We start from the raw sequence: 13,640 nt of genomic DNA on the forward strand, positions 1-13,640 counted from the left end.
CGTGGTAGATAGGAAACTCAGAATAAGGTATTGGGAATGGATCTGAACATGTTACTAAGTGCAATAAATTGTGAATAAGTTGTTTTCAATGAAATGAAAGGTGTTCAGATTGGATTTTTAAAAATCCAGTTGAATGTGATTTCTAAGTATTCAGGTATCTATTGCTCCAGGACATACCACTCCAAAACTTCGTGGTTTAAGACAAAAATGATTTCTCTTTTCTCACAGTCCTGTGGGTTGCAATCTGGTCAGTTCTGCTGGTCTTAGGGCCTGAGATCACTCGTATGGCTGCTGTCAGCTGACTGCTCCACTGGGACAGGAGAGCCCAGGACGTCCTCCACACGTGTCTGGTAGCTGGTAATGGCTGTTGGCTGAGGCACCTCATTTCTCTTGGATGTGGCCTCTCATCCTGTAGGAGGTTAGATGGGCTTCTTCACAGCATGGGGATCAGGGCGTCCCAAGAGGGCACAAGAGGAGCTGCAAGGCCTCTTAGGATCCCACGTCAGAAGTCCCATGTCACTTTTGCCACATTCTACTGTTCAAAGCAGTCACAAGTCGAACTCATGTCAGATGATACTAGAGTGACTGCAGGCATATCAGGGATCAGATAAAGAATATGTTCAGCTGAGGATACATGTAGTTTGGGTTCAGTGACATCCGTCTATGTGGTTTTCAGTCACTTCCTTATAGAGTTGCTATTGCTCATCATCTGATTGTAAAAATGGTGTTTGCGAATACCCCCCTCACCCGCTAGGTCAACTCCCCCAGCGCTGTGACTTGAAGGGCAGGGCCAAACATTGTATCGTAATATGAATTTGTTCTATGGCATTTGGCAGTTAAGTATGTGGCTAGTGGAGAAAAAACAAGGTTTGAGATGTATGGAGCCAAAGGCTAGTCTATGGAAAATTCTCCCCATCATCAGATACACAAAATCGTAAAGAGAGGGTTCAGTTCTGACCAAAGCTTAGTCAAAGCCCATAGCCGCCCTGTCAGGAATAGATTCAACATTGCAAAATACAATACCTTTCAAATACAAAGGGAAAATGGCCTCAAATCTAGAGTTCTATACCCAGCCAAATTATTGATTAAATGTGAGGGCACATTTTTTTCTTCTTGAGTGGGAATCTTGAAATAGAATTCATCAGAATCTCTCCATCTGTGGGACACAAAACTATAATAATATTATCAACGACAAGTCCACTTGTGTGAAGTCACATGTTTTACAAATCTCGACTAGAAATAATAGAAAACAAATTTTGATCAAACTTGCTAAAGGAAAGACTGAATTTCCTTTTAATTCTCTCTATGAAAAATATAAAATGTTACAAAATCCTATTACAAGAAGCACTGGTGGCTTTGTAATGTGTCGACTTGGCACATTACACTGAACTATGTTTCCCAGAATTCCCTTTCTTATGCATTTCCATTTAGGGTGGCCACAAGAGACATTTCTGAGGGAGATTAGGAGGCCAGGAGAGAAACAGTAGCCTTTCGTAGCTCACACGTGTTGCTGCCTTCACACTGGCTTACCTCCTTGCGATGGGGCAGCCGCTGGGCCTGCAACTGCCCCACCTTCCCATGGATCCTCCTTCAGCTGCTCCAACGCCTGAGCCAGCTGTGTGTGCTTAGTTCTGTGAGGTAGAGCACCAGCTTCTCCCACAGGACACCCACATCCTCAAGGTTGGAGACAGTTCCAGTCTGTCCTTGTGGGTCCCAGCTCATGCTCTTCAACTCCAGCTGATCCTTGCTCTCCTCCATTTTACATCCATCTTCCTTTCCACCCTGCCTGCCCTGCGGACTTCAAGCTCCAGCTAAAGATGCAAAAGCCACAGCCTTGTAAAGCATGCTTAACCAGCTTCCACAATGTGTAATGCCAAAGCCCTGGACCAAATCCCTAGATAGATAGATGATAGATAGGTAGGTAGATAGATAGATAGATAGATAGGTAGGTAGACAGATAGAAAATTTTCCTTCTAGTGATCTGCTTCTGACTGAAACTCGACAAAGACAGAAGCCATCAGAGATACGACTAAAATTTCAAGAGGAACATTATTATATAGGTGTGTCATACAGTTTAATGTTAGATTAATTTCTTGTGTTTGTGGTATTTGTTACTATTTTCTTTCTTTCTTTCTTTCTTTTTTTTGAGGAAGATTAGCCCTGAGCTAACTACTGCCAATCCTCCTCTTTTTGCTGAGGAAGACTGGCCTTGAGCTAACATCCATGCCCATCTTCCTCTGCTTTATATGTGGGATGCCTACCACAGCATGGCTTTTGCCAAGCAGTGCCATGTCGGCACCTGGGATCCAAACCGGCCAACCCCGGGCCGCCGAAGCAGAATGCGCGCACTTAACCGCTGCGCCGCCGGGCCGGCCCTGTTACTATTTTCAAAAATTGCAATTGTTGTGATTTCTTTTCTCACTCAAGTATTTTCTGTCATACATAATTTTGTATAATTGTATACGTTTTGGGCCCCACAAAATCACAATGCTCTCCTGCCTTTCTAGAGAATGTGCTCTATCAAAAAGAGGGAATAAATCAAGAAGAGGGGGACAGGATCCAGGAAGCAGGAAGTCTAACATTAGACAGGGCAAAGGCGGGTGATGATGCAGGGAAGTCCCGGGATGGCAGCTGTGCAGCAGGCCTAGTGAGCAGCTGGCCCGGACGGCGGCAGAAGGATGGAGGGCTTCAGAGAAGGGTCTCCAAGAACAGAAAAGAAACTGATCAAATATCTCATTTTTTAAAATATATTGTAAAATATTGAGAGGAAACATATGTTTCTGCAATAAGTTTTGGGATATAGTAATAGAAACAAAGAAAATAAGCAAATGGAAAAAACAAGGTAATTATCAACTCCAGGGAGAATAAAAGTTTGTACAAGAAAAGAAATATAAGTTGTAATTCAGAACATGAACCAGCTGTGAATTGTGTTTGCATAACTATTACAATGCAGACACTGAACAGTGATTTAAGCAAAAATTGTAATTTAATCATTTTGGAAGGATCTAGGGAGGAGGGTTGAGAGAGAGACAGAGAGCATGTGTGTGTGTGTGTGTGTGTGTGAGAGCTTATTCTTCAACTTCCGTAGAAAGTCAACAGAGAATATACAGGAGTGAAAAAACAACAGAAAAGTATGTTTGTTTTTTAATATAGTGGAAAATATTGGAAGAAATAGCTGAAAAAGTTGCAAGTGTTTGCCCTAGGGAACTGAAATCAGGAGTGGGAACAGGACCGCTTTTCATGATAAGCCTTAGAGAATTATTTGAGTAAAAACGGATTTTAATAATAAAAAAGATATATTAGGTGTATACTTAAAAAAAGTAGCAGTTGCAATAACATCAGAAAAAATAAAATTCAAAGCAAAATGCATTAGAAAGAACAAGGAGCGTATTTCATATTAACAGATGACATAGCCCACCAAGAACATATAATTGGCATAAATGTTTATGCATCTACTAATACAGCTTTGACAGAAATGGAAGGCGAAAACAAATCTGCCATCAAAGTGGGGGACTTTTAAAACATCTCTCAGAAGATCAGATCAGATAAACGGAAAATAAGTAAGGATATGGATGGTTTTATGATAATTAAGGAGCTTGACGTACAAATGTTTTTACATTTTTGACCCCAAATATTTTACCCAATAATTGTAAAGTATGTATTTTCTTCAAGCACATATGAAGTGTTCCCCCCAAATTAAACATTTTGTAGGCCACAAAAGAAATCAATAAAACTCAGAAAAACCCAGTAATCATACAGGACACCTTCACAAACCACTATAATAAAATTAGGATTTTTTTAAAAAGAATAGCCAAATGAAACAACAGCAACAACCACCACAAAACCATCCACTTGAGAAATTTAAAATACACTTACAAAAACTCTAGAGTATAAGAGGAAATTCAAACCGGAATTACAAGCTTTTTTATTGTGGTAAAATATACATAACATAAAATCCTAATCATTTGTAAGTGTCCAGTTCAGTGGCATTAAGTTCATTCACACTGTCGTGCAGCCGTCACCACTATCCACCTCCAGAAGTTTTTATCACCCCGAACTGAAACACAAACTTTCTAAAAGAATAAAAATGTTACATAGTAAAACTTTGGGATTTACCTAAAACAGTATGCAGAGGATCTATAACCTTCAATGAATTTACTCAAAAGAGAAAAGGTTTAAAAAACTAATTAAGCTCTCAACTCAGGGAGCTAAAAAAAATGTATAAATAAACCCAAAGAAAGTAGAAAGAAAAATAACTGATAAAAATAAAAATAAAAAATTACGGAACGAGGGGGCCTGCCTGGTGGCGCAGTGGTTAAGTTCCCGAGCTCGGCTGAGGCCGCCCAGGGTTCGCAGGTTTGGATGCCAGGTGCAGACCTAGCACTGCTCACCGAGCCGTGCTGTGGCAGCGTCCCACATAAAACAGAGCAAGATTGGCACAGATGTTAGCTCAGGGACAATCTTCCACACACACAAATTAAGCAACTAAACAAAAAAAATGCAGTAGAGTTGATCAACAAAAACAAAAGCTAGTTTTTTTCTTTTAAAGTCCACATCTTGGGAAATCTGCATAGTGAAAATTACAAAATGCGGATGAAAGAAATCAAAGATGACCTAAATAAATGGAGAGACATATCACGTCCATAGTTTAAAAGACTCAACGCAGTAAAGACGTCTAAGTTTGACGCAGTTTTTTTTTTTTTGGAGGAAGATTAGCCCTGAGCTAACATCTGCCAATCCTCCTCTTTTTGCTGAGGAAGACTGGCCCTGAGCTAACATCTGTGCCCATCTTTCTCTACTTTATATGTGGGACGCCTGCCACAGCATGGATTGATGAGCAGTACTAAGTCCGCACCCAGGATCCAAACCAGCGAAATCCTGGGCTGCCAAATCGAGCGCACTAACTTAACCACTCAGCCACAGGGTGGTCCCTGCCCAACTGGTTTTTAACAAAAGTGGGAAAGCAATTCAGTGAAGGAAGGATAGCCTTTTCAACAAAACGTGTTGGAGCAACTGGACATCCACAGGGAATGGGTTCCCCACCTAAAACTCATGCCTTCCACAATAATTAACTCAAAATGGATCATGGATGTAAATGCAAAACCTATAACTATAAAACTTTTAGAAAAAAACATGAGAAAATCTTCAGGATCTAGGGCTAAGTAGAGAGTTCTTCCACTTGACACCAAAAGCACGATCCATAAAAGGAAAAATTGCTAAATTTAACCTCATCAAAATTAAAAATGTTCGCTGTATGAAATCTCTATTAAGAGGATGAATAAACAAGCTACAGAGTGGGAGAAAGTATTTGCAAACCACGTATCCAACAAAGGACTAAAATCTAGAATATATAAAGAACTTTCAAAACTCAACAGTGAAAAAACAAACAATCCCATTAGAAAATGGGCAAAAGATGTGAACAGACATTTTGCTGAAAAGGATATACAGTTGGCATATAAACACATGAAAAGATGTTCAACATCATTACCCACTAGGGAAAAGCAGAATAAAACCACAAGTAGATATCACCATGTACCTATCAAAATGACTAAAATAAAAAATGACAATGACACCGAATGCTAGCGAGGACGCAGAAAAACTGGATCACTCATTGTTCTAGGAAGAATAATGGCCATCCAAAGATACATCTGTCCTAATCCCCAGAATGTGTGAATATGTTAGGTTACATGGCAAAGGGGAAATAAAGTTTCAGATAGAATTAAAATTGTTGATCAGTTGACGTTACAATGGGGAGATTATCCTGGATTATTTGGTGGGCTCCATGTGATGACAAGGATCCTTGAAAGTAGAAGAGGGACACAGAAAGAGATAGGATGACAGAAACTGGGGCAAAGAGCCCAGAAAAAGAGCCCACACATATATGGTCACCTAACTAAAGACAAAGGTGCCGAGACCTTATAGTGGGGAAAAGATGATCTTTTCAATAAAAGGTTTAGAGTCAACTGGATATCCACATGAAGAAAAATGAATTTTGACCCTATCTTACTCCAAATACAAAAATAACTTCCAGATAGCTTGTAAATCTAAATGTAAAAGGTAAAATAATAATGCTTTTAGAAGAAAACATAGGAGAATATTTTCATGATCTTGAGATAAGCGAAGACTTCTTAAACATGGTCTAAAACATAGTCTCTAGCCATAGAGGAAAAAATTAATAAATTGGAATGCATTAAAATTAAGAACAACTTTTCATAAAAAACACCATTAAAAGAGTGAAAAGGGAAGCCATAGAGAAGAAGACATTTTAAATACATAGGACTCATATCCATAATATATAAAGAACTCCTACAAATCAATAAAAAAGGATAGACAACCCAATAGAAGAGTGAGTAAAAGACACTTTATATAAGAGGATATTCAAATGGACAACAAACAATAGTGTTCAACTTACTAATCAGCAAAATGCCAGTTATAACCACAGAGCAAAATGCCAGTTATAACCACAGTGCAATGCTTCTACACACCCAACACTGTGTCAGTTGACATATTGTAAAACTTTTTGACAGCATCTACCAAAGCTAAGCATATGCATACTGCATTGCCTTGCAATTCCATTCCTACAAAAATGTATAAATTCCCCAAAAGACATATACAGGAATGTTTATAACAGCATTGTTTCTAATAGCCCCAAACTGGAAACAGCATAAATGTCCCTCCACAGTAGTCTGAACAAATGAATTGTGGTATATTCACACAATGGAACACTCTACCACAGTGAGAATGAACAAATTATATGCAATAACATGGATGAATCTCACAAACACAACGTTAAGTGCAGGCAGAACTAACCTGTGATGTTAGAAGACAGGGTAGTGGGCCAGGCGGGTGCCTGAAGAGAGCACAAGAAGGCTGCTGGGTGCTCACTGCTTTCTTCCTGTGGATCTGAGTGCTGCTTATTCAGGTTTTCTCTTTGTGAAAATACTTTTCTGTATGTTTGTTATTCTTCAATAAAAATTTCACTGAAAAGGAATACACCTCATGACGTTGCCTCAAAAATATACACCGCAGGTGCCAGGCTGGCGGCGCAGCAGTTAAGTGTGCACGTTCCGCTTCGGCAGCCAGGGTTCGCCGGGTTCGGATCCCTGGTGCGGACATGGCACCGCTTGTCAAGCCATGCTGTGGCAGGTGTCCCACATATAAAGTAGAGGAAGATGGGCACAGATGTTAGCTCAGGGCCAGTCTTCCTCAGCAAAGAGAGGAGGATCGGCTCAGGGCTAATCTTCCTCAAAAAATAAAAATAAATAAATAAATAAATAAATAAATAAGAACATTTAAAAAAATACAATGCAAAAGGAGCAAAATGACAAGGAAAAATGGATAAATCCACAATCATAGAAAGGGATTTTAACACACCTTTGTCAGAAATTAATAGAGAAAGAGACCAAAAAATTGGTAAGGAAATAGAAGATGTAAACAATAAAATGAACAGACTTGATCTCATGAACATGTAATCATGAACCCAACGATTCAAGCATAAACATTCTCTTCAAACATACAAGAACATTTACAAAAATTAACTACATATTATTCCTCAGAGCAAATTTTAAAAATCAAATGACCAAAGTAATACAGTCCATATTCTCTGACAACAATACAACTGAATTAGTAGCAAAAACAAAACGAATGTGACAGGAAGAAACACGTACATTTGGAGATTTAAAAGCACATGTCTAAATAATTCATGAGTCAAAGAACAAATCTTATGGAAATAAAATATTTAAAACTAAATGACAATGCAAACACTGCCTATCAAAACTTGGGGGATGCTCAAGTGGTACTCAGAGAGACATCAATAGCTATAAAGTCATGTATTAAAACAAAAAAAGTTTAAAAATTAATGAATTAAAAACAACTCAAAAGGTAAGCACTGAGAGTTGTATGGGTCTGAGTCAGAGGGAGCCTCTGCCCGAAGTCTCTTCCGTACTACTCAGAAAATTATGATGTTGGTACCAACAGAATCCTGGGCAGCCTCACAAAACAGTTCCAGACTCCACTGTGGTGTGAAAGCAGCAAAAGACCTCTGTGAGAGGCCCCTCAGCTCTGTGGGAGCTGAGTCATACCTGCAGACCTCCCAGCCTTCTCCAGAGCGAGTGTCCCCATCAGCCTCAGGCTAGCTCTCCCTACAGTCCTTGTGGAGTAAAGACCCCACTTAGTTTGCAGTCAACACCTTGCTCTGGGAACACCAAATAGGATCAACATCTGTCAGCTCTGGACTGAGACTGTGCTTGGTCCCCAGTCTGACTTGCCCCAGGTGACATTTGTTCTTACTCTACCCAGGACCACAGTAGCCCAAGATGAGGCGGGATAGAGCCCTAGAACCCTGGCAGGGTGTGGAGATAACACTCTTCACATGCCCTTGGAGAGACTGAACTGAACCAGGTGGAAGCTCCCTGAGCTGGGGCGGTGCTAACGACACTGCTTATATTTCCATACAGATACATGCATGTTTATAAATACATGCACAAAATGGTCTGAGAGGGTACATCCTACCCTGGTCAGAGTGGTTACCACTGGGGAGAGCACTGGGATTACAGGTGGTGGTCAAAGGGAGTTTCAGTTAATCAGTAATTATTTTAGGACAAAAATGCATTCATATGTTACTCATGTAATTTAATAAAAATTCTTTTAGGGCCCGGCCCTGTGGCCAAGTGACTAAGTTCACGCCCTCCGCTTCAGCGGCCCAGGGTTTCACCGGTTCGCAGGCTGAGTTTGGACATGACACCGCTCATCAGGCCACACTGAGGCAGCATCCCACATGCCAGAACTAGAAGGACCCACAACTAAAATATACAACTATGTACTGGGGGCCTTTGGGGAGAAGAAGCAGAAGAGAAAAATACAGAAGATTGGCAACAGACATTAGCTCAGGGCCAAGCTTTAAAAAAGATTCTTTTAGAAAGAGACTGGAAGAAATAGAAAACGTTAACAATTGTTTTCATCGGATGGGGATATTATAAATAATACATTATTTTTTCTCTATACTTCTGAATTTTTGAATTTTCTGTAACAACACTACCAATAGGATTTTCTGTGGTGGTGGAAATGTTGCATGTCTCTGCCGCCCAGTATGCAGCAGCCACTAGCAACGTGTGGCTAGCAAGCACTCGAAATGTGGCTGGTGTGATTGAAGAACTTAATTTTTTATTTTACTTGATTTTAATTAACTAAAATTTAAATTTAAATAACTACATGTGCCTAGTGGCTACTGTATTGAACAGTGTAATTCTGTAATGAGTACATATTACTTTGTGGCTTTATTTCCAAGGGTTATTTCTCCATTTTTAAAAACTGAGGTATAACAAATAGAATAAAGTGTACAAATCTTAAGTATGCAGCCTGATGAATTTTCACACATGCACCATACACCCGTGAAACCACCACCCAGACCAAGTTACAGAACATTTCCGGCACCTCAGAGCACTCCTTTGAGCACCCTCCCATCCTAGTCAGCACCTCTGACTTCTTTCCCCAAAATTAGTTTTGCCTATACTTGAACTTCATGTAAATGAAATTATGCATTACATATTCTTTGTGTCTGGCTTCTTTCACACCACGTTATGACCTCCACACCGTTGTGTGGAGCTGCAGTTGTGGTATTCCATTGTATGACTATGCCACAGATCCCTCCCTTCAGCCCCATTCTCCTCTTGGTGGAAATTTGGGTTATTTCCAACTTGGGGCTATTACAAATAAAGCCACTATGAACGTTCTTGCACTTGTGACAAGTGAGTCTTTTGGTGGACTCAAGCACTCATTTGTATTGGGTGTATGCCCTGGAGTGAAATTGCTGAACCATAAGGCATATGTATCCTTCCCTTTAGTATACTGTTGAAGATTTTTTCAAAGTGTCTATAACCATTTACATTCTCAACAGCAACAAAAGAAAGCTCTACTTTAAATGCATGTAACTTTTATAATCAGTAAAAAAAAATAAAAATGCTATTTTGAGAAATAAGAGAGGCAGCAAGAGAAACCCTTTGTCTAGACAAACTCCGTAATTAGCAGAAAATTTAACAATATATAAAATACATTATCCTTCGCTTAAACTGATTTACAGAGCTCTTGGAAGGAGGTTTGGCTTGGTGGCTGGGAGCTCTGGGGTTGGAATCAGACGACTGAAGTGCAAACCTCAACCCTGCAAACCACCAGCTGTGTGACCTTCCACAAATTACTAACCCTCTCCACTCTTTGGTTTCTTTGTCTGTAAATTGTAATAATAATGTTACCACCTCACAGGATTATTGTAAGTATTAATAAAACAACGTTTATACATTCCATAGTATGTGCCTTGAATGTGGTAAGTGTTCAATAAATGTTAGCTACTATTGATATTATTAATATTTATATTAATATTAGGTGACTATTAGCATTTTTAGTCAGTCAAAATACGTGATAAGCCACTTTTATTAAAAAGCATTGATAATTAATTCTTCATTCTCATTCTTTCCCCATTTCAACACTAATCAATTCTTAGGAAGTTCCTCTCTGATCTCTATGATTGTGGTAGTTTTTCTCTCAAATGGTTGGAAGGCTTGAATGGCTTTTAGACTCAATTTAAGGGCCAGTTTGCTAGAGTGTTGCTAAGAGAATATGCATCTAATTTGCCAAAACCAAATTAACTCCTAATACACAAGGGGATGTGTTCAAGCAGCAAACAGTTGATAAAAATATAAACACTTTCATTGTCCTTATTCCATATGGACTTAGACTTAATTATTAATCTTATATTCACGTGTCCAGACAAAGCACACACCATTAGCACAATTTAAAAAAATCAGACCATCTTTAAATTACCTAAATTACTTATTCAACCAGGGGATGATACAAAGTCTTTCCAGCTAATTTAACCCAAAGTTGATTTTATGTTCTACCCACCGTGGCCTCTTTGGATGACTTTTTTTTTTTTAATTCATATCAAATCTCATTAAGAACACTGGCCATATTTCGAACTAAATGCTAATATTGCAAGACATTTTATAATTCAATCTTTTTTATATGCCAGTCATAGTAGATCTTTCATTTTTAATATAATGTGATTCTCTATTGAGTCCTAAGGCAAAATCTTGTCATTGAACACATTTGTGTGGGTGGGTGTGTTGCAAATGCAATCAATTAATTGACACATTACAACTGAAATGGCTCTGCTTGCTCCATCCTCAATTTTCCAGCACAATTGTTCCTGTCAATAACTTCATATTGAAGATTGACAAGGTACAAGTATTTGTTAGGTCAGATTTGGCAATTTATGGCCTCTACATAGGACCCTTCTTTCTTTCCTCATACCTGGACTTGGCTTTTTCCGCCAAGAGTGCACCCCATCCCCGAAAGGGTGAGGTCCCCCAGTTTCTCTTGCTCAGTGCTCCTGCAGTCCTGGTTCTTTCTCTGCAGGTGATGCCTCCTGTTGTGCAGACAGAAGGTCCCTGTTTCCCTATGGAATGTCTCATAACTGGGGTTCTGATATTAACAAATCTGGGGCAAGGCAGTCATAGCAAGATGCCGTCCTCCTTCCTTTACCTACCAAAATGCATTACCTTGAGATCCAGGAGGGAAAACCAAGATCAGCATCACCACCAGAGAGTAACAGTCCAAACATTTACTGACTCAAGTAAACTTTAGAGACGTTAGCTTTAGTTGTGGCTGTTACTGGGATGTCATGGGTGAGGGCTGCATTCTAGGCACAAGATCAGGAAGGAGAGGCCCCCACACCAGCTGCTGCTTCTTCAAAGAAGCCCTTCCTCCCTTTGTCCTTTTAAATTAATGGACTTTCTCTAATGATCTTCAAAATGGTTCTCATTCCAGCTGATCTTTAGGAGACACTTATAGAGGTGGGGGGGGGGGCGGGGCAGGAGGAGAGTGCTCCTTTCAAATCACCTTTCTGCAGACAGTTTTCCCATCTGATTCATGGCCACATCCTGGGCATCTGGTTTCTGTAGCTCAAAGAATTACTGCTCCTGATAAATTGCTCTGAGTTCCAAGGCTACTGCTGTCATATTGCATTCTCTGACCATTTTCCAGGTCCCCCCAGGAAACACTTAGGCACACACACACACACACACACACACACACTTCTCAACCCATGAGACTCCATTCCTATGTAGCATCCAAATAAAAAAAAAATTTATTATGGTAACATTGGTCTACAACATCATATAAGTTTCAGGTGTTCATCATTATATTTCCATTTCTGTGTAGACTATACCATGTTCTAAATAAGTTTTGTGACAAAACACTCTGTAGAGAGCTAAACTAGCAACGCCCTGGAAGCATGAAGTAGAAGCTCAAAAAAATGTGCACTGAATGAAAAGCTTTGGAGCCCTGGAGTGAGGGGTGGACGTGGGGTTCCACCTGCAAACCTCCACAGGTTCTCACAGAGCAGCGTACCAGTGGCAGTCAGGCCTGAGGGGTGGAAGCGAGGGAGAGACAACTGGCTCCTTGGCCGGAGGGAGTGAATAGTGAGCTCTCTGTCTCTGGATAAGTACAAGCTGAGGTTGCACAGCCACCTGATGGGGACACTGTAAAAAAGAATTTAGCCTCAAATGGGTAGTTGGATTAGGAAGTCTCCAGGGTCCCTTCCAACCCCGGGATTTTATGAGATTCCTTGAGGAAGAAAAAAGGGAGAGGCAGAAAGAAAAAGAGAACATAGAGGAGAGAGGAACAAGAAATGAAAGAATAAAATGTAAAAGGAGACAGAAAGGAAGGCCAGAGGCTAGGGACCATTGTGTGCATGTGCCAAACATTTGGGCAGGAAGTGGAGTGTTCCTGAGAGGGCTGGTATCTCGGTGGGCAGTCAGCAGAATGTCACAGCACGCTGATCCTCCACCTCCAGCACCCACCCATTCTGGGCCTGTGGGCTGAGCCTCTGGGCCTGGCCTTGCCCAGGGAGCATGAGGCCTAGCTGGGCAGTCTGTGTCCATCCATTAGGAAGCTTGGCTCAGGACAAAGAAGGGACAGAACTCTCAGCAATTCTGCACATTTCCCTGGGGGCACTCAGGATCCTAGGCATCTCCAGGAGGGCTCTCAATCCTTAGGACGGGGGTACAGGAAAGAGCCCTTCCTCCCCCACCCCCAATGACCAGAGGATTGTGTTGGACCAAATCGACAGGCTCTAAGGGCCCAGCCAGGCCTGTGCCCAAATGCAATCACATAGGTGGTTTCCTGAACCAATCACAGGAATCGGGTCAGTCCTTGTCTAAGTCCCCTGTTCGAAGCCAGCATTTGCAGGTGGAACAAAGCAGCCCTCTTCCTAAAAGATCGTATTTCTGAGCTGTGTCCCTGACAGTGGGGTGGGATGCAGTGGCAGGGTTAGGGCTGTGACCTTCAGAAGGGGATTTATCCCTGAGACAGCTTTGCTGGTTTGAGAAGGGAACCTGGGGTCTGGCCCTGGGAAGTGTCACAGCTACCACCTCTGCCAGGAGACAGGCGAGGATAAGATACTGGGTATCTGGACCTGGGCCTGGGCCCCAGCCTAGACTGGTCCAGTTAGGAAGACCTGATATCCACAGAGACGATGAGGGATGAGAAGAGATTGAAAGAGGGAAGAAGGAAGAGTAGGGATGGAATCTTCATCTGCTCCCCTCATTTCTATTCCTTTCCTCTTCCACCTCCCTTCCCAGCTACTC

This window comes from Equus quagga, unplaced genomic scaffold (genome assembly GCF_021613505.1).
Source record: "Equus quagga isolate Etosha38 unplaced genomic scaffold, UCLA_HA_Equagga_1.0 153_RagTag, whole genome shotgun sequence".
Classification (NCBI taxonomy): Eukaryota; Metazoa; Chordata; class Mammalia; order Perissodactyla; family Equidae; genus Equus; species Equus quagga.